Here is a 19,993-nt window from a genome sequence, read left to right on the forward strand (position 1 = left end):
GGACAAAGTTTAAAAATCACACAACACCAGGTTATAGTCCAACAGTTTTAATTGGAAGCAATAGCTTTCAGAGCGCTGCTCCTTCATCAGGCAGTTGATGAAGGAGCAGCGCTTCAAAAACTATTGCTTCCAATTAAATCTGTTGGACTATAACCTGGTGTTGTATGATTTTTAAACTTTGTCCACTCCAGTCCAACACCGTCTCCTCCAAGTCATTTTCTGAATAATTTGACCGATTTATGCCTTAAGTTGGCAGTCAGTGCTACATAACTACCTCAGTGCTGAACAATAGTTATACTTGAAACCACAGATGTTGCCAGACTTGCTGAGTTTTTCCAACAGTTTTTTTTATTTTAACTACTTTACACAAAGTGTGCACAATTTCAGAAGTAATAGGAACTTTCAAACTATCATAAAACTAAAGAACATTAAAGTCAATTTCTGCAATAAGATCAATATTTTAGATGGTACTATTCTTGTCATAAGAAGTCCTTTTATAAGGAAGAAAAGTAAATGGTGCCTTGAACAATTTCCCAGGGCTGTAAAGTCCTTTAGGATAATAGAAAAGCAGCCTGTTATTTAAATGGAAAGAAACCCCATTTTCTTCAGTAGAGGCTGAGGTAGGTATGTCCTTGTATGTGTATCAAAAAGTTAACATGCACATACAATATGTTAAGTAATTAGGAAGAGAGGTGGAATTTGTTATTTGTCCAATTGTACAGTGAATTGGTCAGACCACACCTGAAGTATCATGTATAATTTTGGACTCCTTATTTAAAGACGGATGTGTTTGTATTGGAAGCAATTCACAGAAGGTTTGGAGGGGCCAAGACATGTACAACAGCTTGGGAGGAGTACATCACTATGGCGAGGCAGAAACTGGCGCTGCTCCCTTGCAAGTAAAAACCTGGTAATCGGGAGCGAGGTACTGTCATTATTGTTGCATGTGGCACCGATCTTGCCCCTTCCCGAACCTGCTCCTTAACTGACAGCTGAGCCATCCTCCAATTCATCTGGAGGTCAAAGAATCACCGTGACTGCAGGGATGCTATGTACTAAGCTCTGGATAAGGGAAGGAAAGACATATCCAACACCACCCTTATCCTGATGGTCACTTTTGTGTATGGGAGCATCAAGCTGTACATGGACCCTTGGTATACAAACACCAAGTGTCATTACATACTGAGGCTCTATCTGTCCACGGTGTTGCAATGGGTGGGTCTGGCCTCGGCACCATGGAATGTTCTAAGTAGTGGAACCATTCCGTACCACCTGTGCCTTGTGGAAAAGTCTATCAGAAGTGGTCAGCATATAATATCCTCGATACCATGTGGGAAAAGGAGGGGGTGAATCCTGTTGCTTAGTTCCCTGAGCAGACTATCAAAGTCATTTGGTTGTATGCCTCTTCACAAGAACTTTTCAACAAGCACCAAGATATAGCTTGGCTGGTGGTGAGAAGGGCATTGCCCATCAGATATTTCACACACACCCGGTCACTCTGCACTACTGTACGCTGCCCTTGAAGCGGCTGTGCTGGTTAAGAAACTGACACATCTCCTCCTGGAATGTGCCTTTGCAAAGAAGATTTGGAGAGAGATGTAGTAGTTTTTGTTGAGGTTCGCCCTGAGCAGCTCTCGGACATAGGACTTTGTGCTCTACAAGCTGTTCCCTGTGATGCACACTGAGACAAACATTGACTGCACCTGGAAGACCGTCAATTCAGTGAAAGATACTCTTTAGTCTGCCTGAAACTTGTTGGTCTTCTAGTAACCTTGACACAGTGCTGCCAACTGGCACATTCCAAGGACTAGGACTACATGCTGCTGGATGCACCAAAGCCAAGGTACTGTGGGGAAAGACCGCCCTCTAAGGTCATTCTGCCAAAGTACAACGAGGGTCCATTCAGTTATCAGACTCTCTTTGCCTCAAAAATGTATGTAAATACAGTAGTATCCTGCATGAGTAGGAAATGCCTTTGGTATTTTGCAACCGTAGGGAATATCAAATTCCATTTTTTTTTAAATATACAAAGATCGTGCAGAGGGTGGTGGAGGCTGGTACAGTTGCAGCATTTGAGGGCATCTAGATGGGTATATGAGTGGAGGGGGTTTGGAGGGATGTGAGCCAGGTGCTGGCGGGTGGGACTGGATTGGATTGGAATATCTGGTCGGCGTGGATGTATTGGACCGAAGGGTCTGTTTCCGTGTTGTACATCTCTATAATTGTTTTAGCACCTACCCAAAGATTTTTTTTTTTATAAAAGTATGCTTTCGCAATGTTTAAAAAAAAGTCACTATGCTGACTCCTGAAAATAAGAGGTCTTCTGAGGAAAGGTTAAGCAGGTTATGCTTATACTCATTAATGTTTCAAAGAATGAGGCATGATCTTATTTAAATGTACAAGATTCTGAATATTTCCTATTGTAGGGCAGTCAAGAACTAAACAGTCCAGTTTTGAAAATAAGGCTCTCCCGTTTAAAACAGATGAGGAATTAGGCTTTGGAATTCGCTTCCACAGAACAATAAAGGCTGGTCATTAAAAATTTGATTTTAGATATTGAAGTAACAAGAGAGTTGCAGCTTATGAGGACAGGAAAGCTGAATCAACGTCAGCCCTTATTAAATGGCAGAGCAGGACTGATAAGGAATAGGTGCAGAATTAAACAATTTGGCCTATGATTAAGTGCAAATAAAAGAAAGCACTATCAATATCAAATGCATAGATGTCATGGGGAAATTGTTATAGTACCTGTGGATGTTAATTATTTTGCCTTTGTAAATGACATAAATCCACATTTTTTGTTCTTCTGCCTGGGGGATTTTATATGCAAGTGTATAAACATGACCATGTGTCAAAAAATTTCTTCAAAGGGCATCTATTGTGGCTTTTTCAAATTCCCAACTCTGACACTCTTTTTCTTTTGCTACCAAGTTGTTCAATCATGCCCTCAGTTCTAACTTTAATGCTCTTTGCTCCACTTTCTCTCGGCCTGGTCATTCTCCTGACCTAGTCCTACCTTCACTTGAAATGGTTAAGGTAGGTCAGTCTTTCACCATCAGATCCAACAGGATTATTTTCAAGTCCTGGTCTTGTATGCCAAAGCTACTCACTATTCCAGAATCACTCTGAAATGCAAAGCTAACTGTTGGTTTCTCTTCTTTACTACAAATTGTCATCCTAATCTCTTATGCATCATTCCAACCCTACAACCATAAGTGTGAGAAACTCCAATATATGCAACAGGGGCAAAAGTAAAGTATTCAACCCTTCAAGCCTGCTCCAAAATAATAAGATCATGGTTGATCTGGTTGTATCAAACTCCATATTCCCACCAACCTCTATTATATATGATAGGCTGTCTAATGAGAACTGATCCACCTCGGTCTTGAAAAAATATTTAATAACCTCACCTCCACTGCCTTCTGAGGCAGAGTTCCAAAGCTGCTCAAACATCAAAGATTTTTTTTTCCCCACAGCTCTGTCCTAAAACAATGTCCCCTGATTCTGGATTGACCCATAAGAGGTGACAACCTTTCCATGTCTACTTGGCCAAAACCATTCAGGATATAATAAACTTAATCAAATCATCACTCACTCTTCTAAACTCCAGCTCAGCCTGTCCACCTTATTCTCATAAGACAATCCATTCAGTGCAGGTATCAATCTATTAAACCTTCTCTGAACCACTTCCAATGCATTTATATCTATTCTTTAAATAAGGAGATCAAATGTCCACACAGAATTTGAGATATGTATTCACTAATACCCTGTATACTGAAGCATAACATGTTTCACATTCAATTCCTTTTGAAATAAAGGTTATCATTCCGTTAGCCTTTTTAATTACATGCTGCATACATTTTTGTGACTCATACCAGAACTCTAATATCTTGGTACCTTGGAATTCTGCAGTCATTCTCTGTTTATGTTGTTCTTTGTTTTTTCACTCTTCTTGTTAAAGTGAACAACTTCACAATTTCTCATATTAAGTTCATCTGCTAGACTCAACCCATCCATATCCAACTGTAACCTTTTGATGTCTTCAAACTTATTTTCCTACCTTGATGTCATCTGTGAATATAGCTATCATGACCAACATTCCCTCATATCAGTCATTGATGTCAAATGTAAAAATTGCACAGACTCAAAGGACTCCATTTGCCACATGCTGCTAATTTGTACATGCTGTTTTCTGACAATCATTCATCCATGCTAGCATGTAACATCCCTACACCATGAGCATCAATTTCTGCAACAACCTTAGTGGTACCTTATCAAATATTATCTGGAAGTCCAAGTACAGTATATTTATAGACTCTCCTTAATCCATAGCATATGTTACTCCTTTAAAGAACTCCAAAAATTAGTTAAACATTATTTTCCTTTGAAACCATACCGACTGCCCCGATTACCCTTGGTTTTCCTAAGTGTACAGATGTAATTTTATGACTGATTCTAACACCGACCCCTTGACAGACATCAAGCTAACTGGCCTTAGTTTTCTACTTTTTTGCGTTTTCTGCTCACTCCCTTCTTGAATAGAGGGGTTATATTTGCTATTTTCAAGGTCAATGGAACCTCTCCTGAATTTCGGGAATTTTGGAAAATTAGCACCTCTTTTAAGATCCTATGATGAGATCCTTTGGACCTAAAGACTTGTCATCTTGCAGCCCCCACTGGTTTGCTTAGTATCCTTCCCTCGTGATTTGTAATTTTATCAATTCCTCTTATCCCTTTCATCATCTAATTTAGAGATATTACAGGAATGTTTTTTGTATTCTCGCTATAGACAAGACAGAAACAAAATGTTTGTTTGTTCATTTCATCTACCATTTCCTTGTTTTACAGTAATCCAGAAACCCAGGCCAATGCACTGAGGACATGAGCTTGAACCCCACCATGGAAAATGGTGAAATTTCAATTCAGCAAAAATCTGGAAGAAAGCAAAAAGCTGGATTAATGGCAACCACGTAATCACTGATGATTTGTCACTTAACAGAAGATACCTGGTTCACTAATATCCTTTAGGGAAGGAAGTCAACCATCTTCACCTGGCCTAATCTACATGTGACTCCAGTTGCACAATAATGTGGTTAACTTATCACTTAAGATGGGCGACAAATGCTAGCCTGGTCAGCCACATCCATATCCCACAAAACAAGAGAAAGGTGATTACGCTGTGCTTGCAAACTACAGCCCTATTTCCAAACAGACTACCCTCTCCAAAATTCTTTAATGTGTTATAGTTTCTGAAATTTTGACAACTTGTACATAATTTCATGTCCCAGATTTGCTGCAGTACTAAGATAATCCTTATAAGGATTACATATTACGTCCTGTGAGAATGTGACTGTGATAAACTACCCCTACTCACCATTCTCAACATGTCTGTTCTCTGAAGCTGAACCAAATCATTTGCAAAGTTGGCTGCTAATGAGCTTTCCACTTGCTACATTTCAATAGCAAGATCATTTCCTTCTATTTTTGCAGCATCATCTGACTTCACCCAATCTCAGTTTATCCATTGTTGCAACCTTCATCCATTCCCTTTGAACATATTGATGTTCTCTTTGTTGGCCTCCCAATTTGCATTTTCTATAAGTTTGATCTCATCAAAAATTGCAGTGTTTTAAAACATAATTCACTAGTTGTTAGTGGCTAGGCCAGCATAGAGTCATAGAGATGTACAGCACAGAAACAGACCCTTCGGTCCAACTAGTCTATGCTGACCAAATATCCTAACCCAATCTAGTCCAACCTGCCAGCACCCGGCCCATATCCCACAAACCCTTCCTATTCATATACCCATTCAGTTCCCTTTTAAAATGTTGCAATTGTACTAGCCTCTACCACTTCCTCTGGCAGCTCATTCCATACACGTACCACCCCTGTGTGAAAACGTTCCCCCATAGGTCTCTTTTATATCTTTCCCCTCTCACCCTAAATCTATGCCCTCTAGTTCTTGACTCCTCCAGCCCAGGGAAAACTTTGTCTATTTATCCTATCCATGCACCTCATGATTTTATAAACCTCTACGATGTCACCCCTCAGCCTCCGACGCTCCAGGGAAAACAGCCCTAGCCTATTCAACCTCTCCCTATGGATCAAATCCTCCAATCCTGACAACAGGTTTCTGAACCCTTTCAAGTTTCATATCTTTCCGATAGGAAGGAGAACAGAATTGCATGCAATATTCCAACAGTGGCCTAACCAATGTCCTGTACAGCTGCAACATGACCTCCCAACTCCTATACTCAATACTCTGACCAATAAAAGAAAGCATACCAAAACGCCTTCTTCACTATCCTATCTACCTGTGACTCCACTTTCAAAGGAGCTATGAACCTGCACTCCAAGGTCTCTTTGTTCAACAACACTCCCTGGGATTTTACCATTAAGTGTATAAGTCCTGCTAAGATTTGCTTTCACAAAATGCAGCACCTCACATTTATCTAAATTAAACTCCATCTGTCACTTCTCAGCCCATTGGCCCATCTGGTCAAGATTCTGTTGTAATCTGAGGTCAACTTCTTCACTGTCCACTATGTCTCCAATTTTGGTGTCATCTGTAAGCTTACTAACTGTACCTCTTATGCTCACACCCAAATCATTTATATAAATGAAGAAAAGTAGTGGACCCCCACTGATCCTTGTGGCACTCCACTGATCACAGGCCTCCAGTCTGAAAAACAACCCTCCACACCATCCTCTGCCTTCTACCTTTGAGCCAGTTCTGTAACCAAATGGCTAGTTCTCCCTTTATTCCATGAGATCAAACCTTGCTAACCACTCTCCCAAGGGGAACCTTGTCGAACGCCTTACTGAAGCCCATATAGATCACATCTACTGCTCTGCCCTCATCAATCATCTTTGTTACTTCTTCAAAAAAAAACTCAATCAAGTTTGTGAGACATGATTTCCCACGCACAAAGTCATGTTGAGTATCCCTAATCAGTCCTTGCCTTTTCAAATACATGTACATCCTGTCCCTCTGTATTCCCTCCAACAGCTTGCCCACCACAGATCAGGCTCAAGGTCTATAGTTCCCTGGCTTGTCGCTACCACCTTTCTTAAACAGTGAGCAATAAGTGCTAATGTGGTGCCAGAGGGCAGTTAAGAGTCAACCACACGACTGTAGGTCTGGAGTCGTATGTAGACCAGACTAGGTAAGGACCGCAGTTTTCTTCCTAAAAGGACACAGTGAACCAAATATGTTTTTCCTCTGACAATTGACAATTTTTTCATGGTCATCATAAAGATACATAGTTAGATTTTTTTTATTGAATTCACCATCTGTCCTAGGAACCTGAGTCCCTGGTCCATTACCTGGATTCATAGTCTAGCAATAATACCACAAGGCTTTCGCCTCCTCTACTGCTCACATCTTAACTCTCGCCAAGTCCTTCATCTTTCATCCCTCTGGTTCCTGCTCAACAATGCCTTGCTTTCAAAAACTCTCATCTTTGTTTCTAAATCATTCACTCAAATTAAGTAACAACTTATTGTTCACTTCGTTTTTCCTCACTCTACAGCTGCTTCCAGACCTGCTGGGTATTTCCAGCTTTTAGTCAGACTTCTGATTTTTAACATTTGCAGTATTCTGCTTTTAGTTGATGGGCTCTACTTTCTCAATGATCTCATCCAATAACCTCAAGAATTTTGCACACAGAGTTTAGTTTCTTGTGCACCAAGATTTTGTTTGCTATATATTTGACAGATGAACCTTTATATTTGCCAGATAATGTCCTATGCTATGTCTCTCTATCTCTTTCTCTTCTTTTAAAGAATTATTTTAAGGTATCTTTCTTACACCAGCTGCCATAATATATCTTGTCACAACATAGATCATAATCCAAATAATGTATATAATGGACTTTTATACAATTCTTTTTGTTTTTAAAGAGAGCCATAAGCCAAAAGATGGCTGAGGATGCAAGATTGGAAGCAGTCTAAAATCAATGTGAATTCCCTGAATTTCAAAAAGGAATCGTGGAATATTGCACCTGAAGACTGTCAAATTAACTTCAAACAGCAATACTTCAGAAAGAGAGATGCCCTCGTTTAAAAACAAAACTGAACTATGATCTCCTGTGGGTTGGTCAGAGACTTTGGATCTGGAAAAAAAATAGTTCTAAGCAAATTTGGATATGGAACTGGCTCAAAAGTAGAAGACAGAGGGTGGTATTGGAGAGTTGCTTTTCAGACTGGAGACCTGTGACCACTGGTGGGCCACAAGGATCACTACTGTGTTCACTGCTTTTCATCATTTATATAAATGATTTGGATGTGAACATAGGTGGTATACTTAGTAAGTTTGCAGATAATACCAAAATTGGAGGTGTAGGCGACAGCGAAGAAGTTTACCACAGCGTACAACGGGATCTTGATCAGATGCGCCAAGGGTTCTGAAAAGATTTACAAGTATGTTTCCAGAATTGGAGGGTTTGAGCTATAGGATGAGGCAGAATAGGCTGAGACTGTATTTCCCAGAGCATTGGAGGCTGAGGGATAATCTTATATAGGTTTAAAGAGGTCATGAGGGGCACAGATAGGATAAATCTTCCCTGGGGTGGTGAAGTCCAGAACTACAGGGCATAGGTTGAGTGTGAGGGAAAAGACTTAAAAGGGACTTAAGAGACAACTTTTTTTACACAGAGGGTGGTGCATGTATGGAATGAGCTGCCAGAGGAAGTTATGGAAGCTGATACAATTACAACATTTTAAAAGGCATCTGTATGGGACTATGAATAGAAAGACATTAGAGGGCTATGGGGAAAATAGGATGAGATTAATTTAGGATGTGGGGTCGGGATGGACCGAAGGGTCTGTTTCTGTGCTGTACATCTTTCTCACTGTAAAAGTAATATTTACATTTTACTTTTTGAGTAATATGCAAAGAGAGATTTTAACAATTAACTGCAACCTCTGGTTTCTAGTTGCAAGAATGTAGACATGCTCACATGCTATCTTGTGGTTCAAGTTCCAAAGTGTGTGATGACGGAGCACAGGCTATGAATGTCAACCAGACCCACCCAGAGTGTGCAGATAAAAATAAAAGGAATGTCATTTTCTGCTGGAAATTAAGTCATTATTAGTCACTGTTCATCAAATGCAATATTTCATGATCTATTCATCATGGACAAGCCAAGACTGAGTCTACTGACTTCACTTTTTCATTTTTTTGGACTCTACTCTTTTTTGTAATCTGTATATGTGTTGTATTTTATTTTTTCCTCACTTTTTAAATAACTAATAAATTCAACTCTTTCTAACAGAAGCCCAATTAAGTTAGCTCATCTTAAAACAAATTTATTTGGGCTTAGAATAGTTATTCACAAGGGAAATAGTCCTTTTTTTAAATGAACTTTGTTGTGACAAACCAAAGGAGGGATTGAGTAAAGCGTAGCTAGTTCACGCTTCTCCCAGGGGCTTGCCCACTTGAGAATATCCCAACTGAAATCCAATCATATTGGGGACCATCCGGAACTGGCTGTGACATTTTTCTATGTAGTTCTTTGTCAAATTCTCTTTGGCAGTGTACTGGGACGTGTACTTGAGATTAAAGATGGTTTCACTGGAATGTCAGTGCAAAATGTTTACACTTTGGAGACAATGGCAGCAATAACTGGATAGACTACAAGTCTCAAATCCTGTAAGTGTTGAGAATATCAGGGTGTAAATAGTTGAGCCTTAAACTGTTCAGTTGATAGTTCCATTTGTTGCAGTAAGAAGCATCAAAATGGGAAATATTCTCAAATTCTGTTTGATAATACACCTGAAAACATGTTACCATGTTAAATGTGATTTATATATGACTGTGTTGCTGTCAGCCTAATGTTAACTTTTGACTTTTTTTTTGGTAGGACGTGCCTTCTCCATATAGGATCATACTTAGGGGTATAGACAATCCTGCACCTTGAGCCTGTTCTATCATTCAATAAGATTAAGGTTGATCTGTCTCTTGTCTTCATCTTATTTTCCATGTTCCTTTACTCTTAATATTCATTCTATAAAGTATCAAATAGTCATAGAGATGTACAGCATGGAAACTGACCCTTCAGTCCAACCTGTCCATGCCGACCAGATATCCTAACCCAATCTCGTCCCACCTGCTTGCACCCGGCTCATATCCCTCCAAACCCTTCCTATTCATATACCCATCCAAATGCCTTTTAAATGTTGCAATTGTACCAGCCTCCACCACTTCCTCTGGCAACTCATTCTATACATGTACCCATCCACTGTGTGAAAAAGTTGCCCCAGAGGTCTCTTTTATATCTTTCCCCTCTCACCCTAAACCTATGCCCTCTAGTTCTGGACTCTCCCACCCCAGGGAAAAGACTTTGCCTATTTACCCTCTCTATGCCCCTCAATTTTGTAAACCTCTATAAGGTCACCCTTCAGCCACTGACGCTCCAGGGAAAACAGCCCCAGCCTGTTCAGCCTCTCCCTATAGCTCAAAGCTTCAAACCCTGGCAACGTCCTTGTAAATCTTTTCTGAACCCTTTAAAGTTTAACAACAACTTTCCGATAGGAAGGAGAACAGAGTTGCGCACAATGTTCCAACAGTGGTCTAACCAATGTCCTGTACAGCTGCAACATGACCTCCCAACTCCTGTACTCAATACTCTGACCAATAAAGGAAAGCATACCAAATGCCTTCTTCACTATCCTATCTACCTGTGACTCCACTTTCAAGGAGCTATGAACCTGCACTCCAAGGTCTCTTTGTTCAGCAACACTCCCTAGGGCCTTACCATTAAGTGTATAAGTCCTGCTAAGATTTGCTATCCCAAAATACAGCACCTCGCATTTATCTGAATTAAACTCCATCTGCCACTTCTCAGCCCATTGGCTCATCTGATCAAGATCCTGTTTTAATCCGAGGTAACCCTCTTCGCTGTCCACTACACCTCCAATTTTGGTGTCACCTCCAAATTTACTAACTGTACCTCTTATGCTCACACCCAAATCATTTATGTCAATGACATAATCTCAATTTTTAAGCCGTTTAGTCGATTCAGCCTGGCAGGTAATTTTTTTAGATGGAGAGTGTTATAAATTTTCAATTTATATGTTTGTTGGTCAGAGTATTGAGTACAGAAGTTGGGAGGTGATGTTGCAGCTATATAGGCCATTGGTTAGGTTGCTTTTGGAATATTGCATTCAATTCTGGTCTCCTTCCTATTGGAAAGATGTTGTGAAACTTGAGAGAGTTCAGAAAGGATTTACAAGGATGTTGCCAGGGTTGGAGGATTTGAGCTGTAGGGGGCATGAAAAGAATAAATAGACAAAGTCTTTTCCCTGAGGTGGGGGAGTCCAGAACTGAAGGGCATAGGTTTAGGGTGAGAGGGGAAAGAGGGCAGTGCATGTATGTAATGAGCTGCCAGATGAAGTTGTGGAGGCTGGTATAATTGCAACATTTAAAAGGCATCTGGATGGGTACATGAATAGGAAGGGTTTGGAGGGATATGGGCTAAGTGCTGGCAGGTGGGACTAGATTGGGTTAGGATATCTGGTCGGCATGGATAAGTTGGACCGAAGGGTCTGTTTCCATAGTGTACATCTGACTCTAAATGCATTTTTGCATTATCTACCCAAATGGCCTAGCTCCAAATTTAAGGTGTAACCCCTAGTTCTGAATCTCCCACCAGAGGTAATAGTTTCTCCGAACTATTTATCCTATGAAATATTTTAATTTTAAGTATTTCTCTTAGATCACCCATTTATTTTCTATTTTATGGAAATAGAAGTCTATTCTATCCAACCTGCCATTGTCATTTAACCCTTTAGTCCACATTATCTTAAATACATCTTCTGGCCACACCAAGACTATAATACCATTTTGTGAGATCTTCTATGGAGGACTGAACATAATATTTCAGATGTGACTTGAGAATTTTTATAAAACTGCAAAATAATTTCCCTTTGAACTCAAGCCCACCCCTCAACTCAAGGGCCAATAGTTTAGTGGCATATTATTTTTTTTGTACCTGTCCACAATCATTTCATGACAAAAAACAAATGATCTGATTAAAAGTGTCCTCCAGCTATAACATGATGTATGCTGTTTTCTAATTGCTGTCAGTTGAGGCTGTTGTTAGTGAGGTTTCTAAGATTCTTAGGTTTTCGGGTTGTGTTCTGAATTAAAGTAAAATTTAAGTGCCACCTCACTTAAGCTCTGAAGTCCACCTGACAGTTTTATTGTTAGAGGTCACATAACTTTAATAGGAAGAAGTGCAAGGTGTTTTCACTTGGAGTTAATGGTAGCAATGTGCCTAAGTCTCCAAAGTACCAGTTGAGAATGCCAGGTTGTGAGTAATTGTTTTAAAACTGTGCGTTTAACTGCAAAGATGGTGTTCAGCCAATGGTCTTTTAAAAAGTCTCAAAACGAAAACTTTAAAGGGGAAGTTTAAATTATCTTTTAAAAGCCAGGATGTCTTTGGAGATCGTAACAATACAAAATGATGTCGTTTGTTCACATCAGCTTCAGTTAAAAGAGCTCTTTATACATTGATACTTAATGTGTAGGCACAACACAGTCTCAAACTGGTGGCGATTTTCAAGTAAAAAAATGGTGTTTTTTTGCGTTAGGTCTTTAACCTCCGACCTTCTAACGTTATTCATGTTGAAAATTTAAGTAATCAGTCCCACAATTTCTAACATGATTTACACGTGTTACAGTGAAACGGAAGTGACATGAGGGTATTCCAACGCTGCTAGAATTCTATCAAACAAAGCACTTCGTCTTCGTTTTGCTTATCTTGCGAGAAGTTGAAAGATGCCTCGACAGTATCGCCAGAAACGCCGCCTAGTTCTTGAACCACTCATGACGTGGTATACACAGCGACCGGAGCAGCGCTGGATGTTGAGGGCTATGCAAAACAAATCACTTCATAACATGAAGTTATCCTCAGCATACTAACCCCGTACGGATAACTAACCAGTCCTGTATTTTTTTTTTAAATCTAAACGCCACAGAGAACAATATGCCAGTTAGATCTGTTGGAACTGGCTGGTAAGTCAAGTTCATATCTGTCTAATCGCTTTTCACCAGGGGGGAGGTAAAACCATAAGCGGTTCAAGTCAAGATAGGAACTGAAGTAATGATTAAATCCTCAATTGTCTCTGGTAAAGATGTCATTGACGCATCGTCTCGTCTATCAAATTATACCCTTAAAACAAAAATAGAGATGAGTCTTGTGTGTGTAAACTGTCAGCAAATCAGGCAATAAATTGCTAAAGTCTGGTCGCCAGGACCCATTTACTGTATATCACAGCCTGACAAGCTTTTCATTAGTCCCCAATATCAGTGCGTTACCTTCTGGTGAAAGTTTTTACTGCCTGCTCCTATTGACTGTGATACACCTAGAATTTTTTTCCTGGATCAGAGAAGTTTGTTGAACGCGTGAACAACATTGGTATCAATACATTTATGGTGGAATACAGGAGAATTCCGCGGATTGGGTTGCGTTAGTTTACATAAAGAAAAGGCAGCAGCGTTCTGACCGCATTTCTACTTCGTCAGAATTAGACTGTAAATGTCGATTTTTTTTAAAAAAAAGTGACATTGTGATCCCTCGAAGTGCAACCTATAGGCAGGCTGTTTAAAACTCATCCTTTCTGCATGTATCTGCTGCACGGCATTTTCTAACCTTTCAGCGCGGTTACATAATCGACAGTGAGTGATATTGTGGGAGTCAGTCTGATGTCTCAGAGAATACTTAAACCACAGGTAGCTTACACATTTGCTCGATTTACACTGAAAGTAATGGGATTGTCACAAGAATACATCTTTCCATCATCTTATCCCTTTTTTAAAAAAAAAACAAAGCCCAGTCTAAAAGGATTATTTTAGATTTCAGCCCGAAAGCAACACAATCGTGCTGTAAAATCGCCGTGGAAAAGATTTACCCCGAACAAATCTCAGATAGACAATTTGAGAGAAATGAAGCTAATTGCTACACATACCTTAGATGCAGGGAAATCCACACTGGAGTTCAGGAGCCTTGCAGAGCTGTTATTGAAGAGTTTTTATGTTAGTTCACGCTGTACTCATTCCGAGAGCTATTCGCTGCTACGTTAGCACCGTGATTACAGCGGACAGCCACATCTGAGTAGAAACGTGCCCATTCCCCTCTGAGATTAGACCGTCCACAAGGAGATTACTCTGCTATCAAGGTACGTACTGACGTCACTCCATCAATCCTCAAATTATCCCGTAACCTGGCGATTAAATGCCCTTAAATAGCCTGCCCTTTCCCATTTCTGCTCCAATTGTAACTTTCTAATGTACTTTATAATGCACTGTTTTGTTTGGACCCGGCATCACCTCCTGAGTTGAACTATCGGCTCACTGATCTTGCACACTTGTAATTGTATAAAGGCACTGCGGCTGCTAATCCCTGAGTGTTTCGAGGGATCGGTGCTTAGTTGCGCGTCCTTCCTGTTGTTGACAAATTGATTTTCTGACATTCGACGACCCCTAGTGAGCGCCAACGGTTGACAGCAATCTCTTGAAGACTGATCCTATTGTCAGGGATTTCACAGACCCTGCAGACCTGGCGGAACCCCCTTCTGTTTGCACACTTGTTCTTATTAAATAGACTGGCAGGCAGGAAGTTAATACTGTACAAGGTAGAACACCTTTATTTGTTTTTAAGATCAAGTAATGGCAAAGCAAATACATAGAAACATGATTGAATAGTTATAAACAAAATAATAGAGATTGCTGGAAAAGCTCTGAAGGCCTGGCAGCATCTGTGGAGAGAAATCAGGGATAGTGTTTCAGATGGGCTGACCCTTCCTCAGAATAATTATAAAATGCACTTTCTCAATTTTTCTATCTTAAAAACATCTCAAACGACTTCACACTGAGTGAACTCTTGATGCTCAGTGGGTTTGTTATATGAGCAATTGTGTCAGAGGTTTTATTTCATAAAGATCCAAAAAAGCTTTTTGGTTGTGTTTAGCCATATGATCTCTTTAAACTTGGAATGGTTGCTTTTTTACTTAAATGGTCTAACAGACTATCCATATCACTTCAACTGTAATTTTCACCATAACAAAGTTGTGAAAGCAACTTTTTCCAGATATTAAAGCATGTTTGTAATATTAGTCCTCTTGAAAACAGAAACCAGTTTTGAATGTCAGTAGCATTTGCTTGGTTAGCAACATTAACTCTAAATTATACTGTCATCGCTATTGCCCACGTGTCAACATTGCAACCTTATACTGTTCTAAAGCCACAACTAAAAACTGACAGAGAATTTCTAAAATCCCGGATTCATCACTAGCATGATGTGTTGGAAAACAACCATGAACAGTATCAACAAATGCTTAATTTGTCGTCTTCACTCGATGAGTCACCATCAGACCATAAGTGCCAGAAAACTGGAAATCTTCCAGAATACATACAGAAACTAAATTGGATGCTTTGGAAATTTATTACTGGTAAGTGACTAGTTAATCTGCCGCTGGCAATGCTTTTCAGACAATCAAAGCTACCTGCTGTTCTTTAACTAATACCAAAGGATCAGCCACAAGATTTAAGTTTATCATTTCACATAAAGGGCAGCCCTCCCTTAATATCACAATGAATTATCATCCTGGATAAGCAGCCAAATACTAGTGAGGTTTGAACCCACAGTCCTCTGTCTCAAATAAAATTCCTACCAACTAAGTTGATATTTGAGGAATAAACTTTAACAATGTGCGCTATTACTGGGAAGTCTTTTTCACTTAAAATACATATGGAGATTTCTGTGATATTGGAGCTGTCCAAACAACCAGAACATTATCTACATTGCTACTTGAAAATTTGATGTTCACTGCCTGTGGAGAACCTCCCTATTAGAAACACAAGTCAAAAGTTACTCCTTTAATGAAAAATAAACAAGGAAGTAAGATTGGAATAGATAACCCATCACCCAAAAGATTAAGTAAGTTTGTGCATTGTCTTTCACTCTAGAATAATTGAGGTAATTTGTTAAGTTTTGATGTCATACTTTGTTGTCAAATAGAGAATACACACTTTATAAACAACAAAGTACAGATTGACACTAGCCCTTCAGAATGTAAGCATTGCAGGTATAATTGAGTTATACTAACCATAACATAAATTATTTACTTGATGTAAACATTGTTTCCCAACATGCTTTTAAATTGTGTAATACACTTCTAACATTTAAATATTTGTATTTCTCCTGCAAATTTCTGCTTTTACCCTTCCTGTTTTGCTATGGGCAATTCCCAACAGAATGTCGATTGGTTGATAATTGTCATCACATGTATTGAACACAGGAGTTGGGATGTAATGTTACAGCTGTATAAGACGTTGATAAGGCCGCATTTAGAGTAAAGTATATAATTTTGGCCGCCCTGTCCTAGGAAGGATGTAGTTAAAGTGAAAAGGGTGTTAAAAAGATTTGCATGGATGTTACTGAGATCAGAGGGTTTGAGTTATAAGGAGAGGCTGGATAGGCTGGAACCTTTTTTTGTCCTGGAGAGTAGGAGGCTTGGGGGTGACCTTATGGAGGTTGACAAAATAATCAGGGTCATTGAATAGCTAAGGTCTTTACTCCAGAGTAGGGGAGTCCAAAACTATATGACATAGGTTTAAGGTGAGCGCAGAAAGATTTAAAAGGGACCTAAGGGGAAACTTTTTACATAGAGGGTAGTGCATTTCAAGGACAAGCTGTCAGAGGAAGTGGTAGATCTGAGTACAATTAGAACACTTAAATGACATTTGGAAAGGTTTCGAGGGATATGGGCCAAATGCAGGCAAATGGGAACAGTTCAGTTTAAGAAAACAAGTTTGCATGGACTGGGCAAAGGGTTTGTTTCATGCTGTACAACTCTATGACTCTGTGTGAGAATGGACATTGACTGTTAATGAGCTATTTGACAAGAATTAATCATAAGTTACTGCCAATTGACACCCAAGCACACTGCTCCAAATGGATGACTAGATAATGATCAATAGCTAAAATTTAAAGCCATCCTTTCATAAGCTAAAGTCATCATGGTACCAGAGGGCTGCTTTCTCCTTAGTGGGAGATGACTGGTGGTGAGTTTAACCTGAGTATCACCATGCCTCAAGCTAGGGGCAAAGTTGAGAAGTCAGGACATTCTTGGTAACCTCATTTGGTGCAAGAATTGAACACATGCTGTTGGCGTAGCTTTGCATCACAAACCAGCCATCCATCTAATTGACCTCATCCTAGCGTATGAATGATTGTAGTGATCAATTTATAGAGAAGCAAAAATGCAGACATGAAAACTATGATAAGCTTATGGTACAAGTTATGAATGCATATGAGAGCAAGTTGTGGTTGCATTAAGTATATTTACAAGAAACATTGCTGTGGCATAGAAATATTAGCAGGGATGTCACGTGAGATATTTAAGTGAAAAACAGGGTTATATAAAATGTGATATTCCCTCCCTACTTTGGCAAGGTCTTCAGAAAGAATTTTCAAGGGCTAAGGTAACATGTCTGAATTCTCCTTGATCTTGTACTTAAAGGCAAATGGGTCATCTATTAATAAGCCACAGTGTGACACAAGTAGTGAATACCCAAAATTTATGAAGCAATAATTGATTTGTAAGTAAGCAACACTTTGTAAGGAATTTCATTGTTAGAGAGAGTAGAACTAGTCATAAGTATCATATTAGAATCAAATGTCCTCTGGCTTATAAATTACACATGATGTATCCATACATTCATTGTACAGAAACTACAAGAATACCCAAATGAAAATATATAATTTAGTATTTGTAATTTGCCATCTGCTTCCTTCAGCTAGCAATGGGATTCCAGGGGACCACCAGCCTTATTTAGGAAATATTACGCAAGTGAGAACCATCTGTCTCTGGAGCAGACACCATCAGAGAGCCTGGTAAAATTGTTTGTGATGTTGTTCAGGGATGATAGGATAAAGTATTGAAAACTCGTGAGAAAGTGTGTGAGACTCCTGTTGCTCATAATTGGTATGCAGTGACCCCTGCTGAAGTATGTGAACCAGATGGGAACAGAATCAAGTTTAATTATGATTCTGGTATATCTCTGTCCGCTATGGGCTGCGATTATATGTGAGGAATGATACTTGAGAAATATCCAAGAACTACCCCCACTTATTTAACTTCTTCTCTGTTAACTTTCTTCTCACCTTCCAAAGATATCTTCTGGACACAAAGATCAATTTTAGTACCTTGCCACACCCTAGCTGAATGCAGCTAATTTTGCATGACCAAGGATCAAATTATTTATGCTTTGTATTGCTTTATTTCATTTTTATTCACACCGATATGTGATACATAATTGCAAACATTTTAAAATCCTATCTGGACAGCTGACAAATGTGCACTCTATTTATGATTAAACTGTATTTGCATAGACAGACTCAGGAAAACACAATAAACAATTTTTTTTAATTCTTACTAGCAAGCCATCACAGAAGCTTCAAGGTACTAAAGCTGAGCCCAAACAAACTATTTAGCTTTTTGTCCTGTAAGTTGAGTTATGCTGTGTTATTCATTATTTCCTTTTAAAATCCCGGTGGACCACAGATGTCAATTACCAAAGCAATGCTTGAAATGATCTGTAAAGTTATGATCAGTGATTATTACATGCAATGGTTGTCTTTAACTGCAATGATCATTTTTAACTGTTAACATGTCATGGGTGTGTTACATAGACACTGATTATGCCCAATGCCTCAAGCAAGTGACAGCTCTTTGTTTATGAACCTAGACAGTGACTCCCAGTAGCATAAACAACTAGAGGGGGCATTGCAACTAAAGCCAACTCCGTTCTTGTTCAATGTCCACTAACATGTCTATACCAGAAAACAGGAATAGGGGCTGCAGGAGAATGTCACTGTATAGCAAACATGAAAAAAACCTGCCTGATTTTTGCCCTGCGTACTAACAGTTACCCGGTAAATAAGTTAATAAGTTAGTACAAGCTATGCCCAGTCGCTAATAATTGCATTTTGTGTGCAAAACTACAAAACTAAATATTTTAGGAGCAAAATACTTAGCATCCTACAAGTGCTAAGCAAGACAGGTAACATATGTGGGGAGAAACAGAGTTAATGATTCGTGTCTAGCTCATCAATGCTGAACAGATATTCTAAATTAATTGTGTCCCATTTGCCAGCATTTTGCCCATATCCCTCTTAAACCCTTCCTATTCATATACTCATCCAATTGCCTTTTAAATGTTGCAATTATAACACCCTCTCCCACTTTCTGTGGCAGCTCATTCCATAAACGCACCACCCTCTGCATGAAAAAGTTACCCTTCTGTCCCTTTTAAATCTTTCCCTTCTTATCTTAAACCTTTAGTTTGGACTCCACTATCCTGGGGAAAGGACTTGGCTATTCACCCTATCTATGTGCCTCATGATTTTGTAAACATCTATAAGATCATCCCTCAGCCTCCAATGCTCTAAGGAAACTATTCAGCCTCTCCCTATACCTCAAACCCACCAACTATGGCAACATTCTTGTAAATCTTTTCTGAACCCTTTCAAGTTTCACAACGTCCTTCCTATCGCAGGGAGACCAGAACTAAATGCAGTGTTCCAAAAGTGGCCTAACTAGTGCCCTGTACATCTGCAACATGACCTCATAACTCCTATACTCAATGCATTAACTAATATAGCTGAAAATGTGTTGCTGGAAAAGCGCAGCAGATCAGGCAGCATCCAACGAGCAGGAGAATCGACGTTTCGGGCATGAGCCCTTCTTCAGGAATCCACAGAAGAATCATCCACAGAAGAATCCATACACTAAACAAACAGTTCTTCCTAGCCATATCGGAAATCAAAAACAGTAAGTACCAAAATCATTCATGTAAAAAAATTCCTGAAGAAGGACTCATGCCAGAAACGTCGATTCTCCTGCTCCTTGGATGCTGCCTGACCTGCTGCGCTTTTCCCGCATTAACTAATATAGGCAAGCATACCAAATGCCTTCTTCATTATTC

At 39.4% G+C, this 19,993-nt stretch overlaps 1 protein-coding gene across 2 annotated transcripts in view; it reads right to left on the bottom strand.

Annotated features, from left to right (window-relative positions):
• The window catches only part of tll1 (tolloid-like 1), a 345,702-nt gene extending 331,555 nt beyond the window's left edge, over positions 1-14,147 (bottom strand). Inside the window, exon 1 of one of the 2 annotated variants that reach the window (XM_087978135.1) lies at positions 13,972-14,147. The gene's annotated coding sequence lies outside the window, so the exon portion shown is untranslated. The remainder of the gene's footprint in view (positions 1-13,971) is intronic. The other variant, XM_043698500.2, reaches the window with a different exon arrangement.
• Positions 14,148-19,993: the final 5,846 nt, after the last annotated feature.

This window comes from Chiloscyllium plagiosum, unplaced genomic scaffold, assembly GCF_037043375.1.
Source record: "Chiloscyllium plagiosum isolate Xiang-an unplaced genomic scaffold, Cpla_swu_hap1 HiC_scaffold_1, whole genome shotgun sequence".
In the NCBI taxonomy this organism is placed as follows: Eukaryota; Metazoa; Chordata; class Chondrichthyes; order Orectolobiformes; family Hemiscylliidae; genus Chiloscyllium; species Chiloscyllium plagiosum.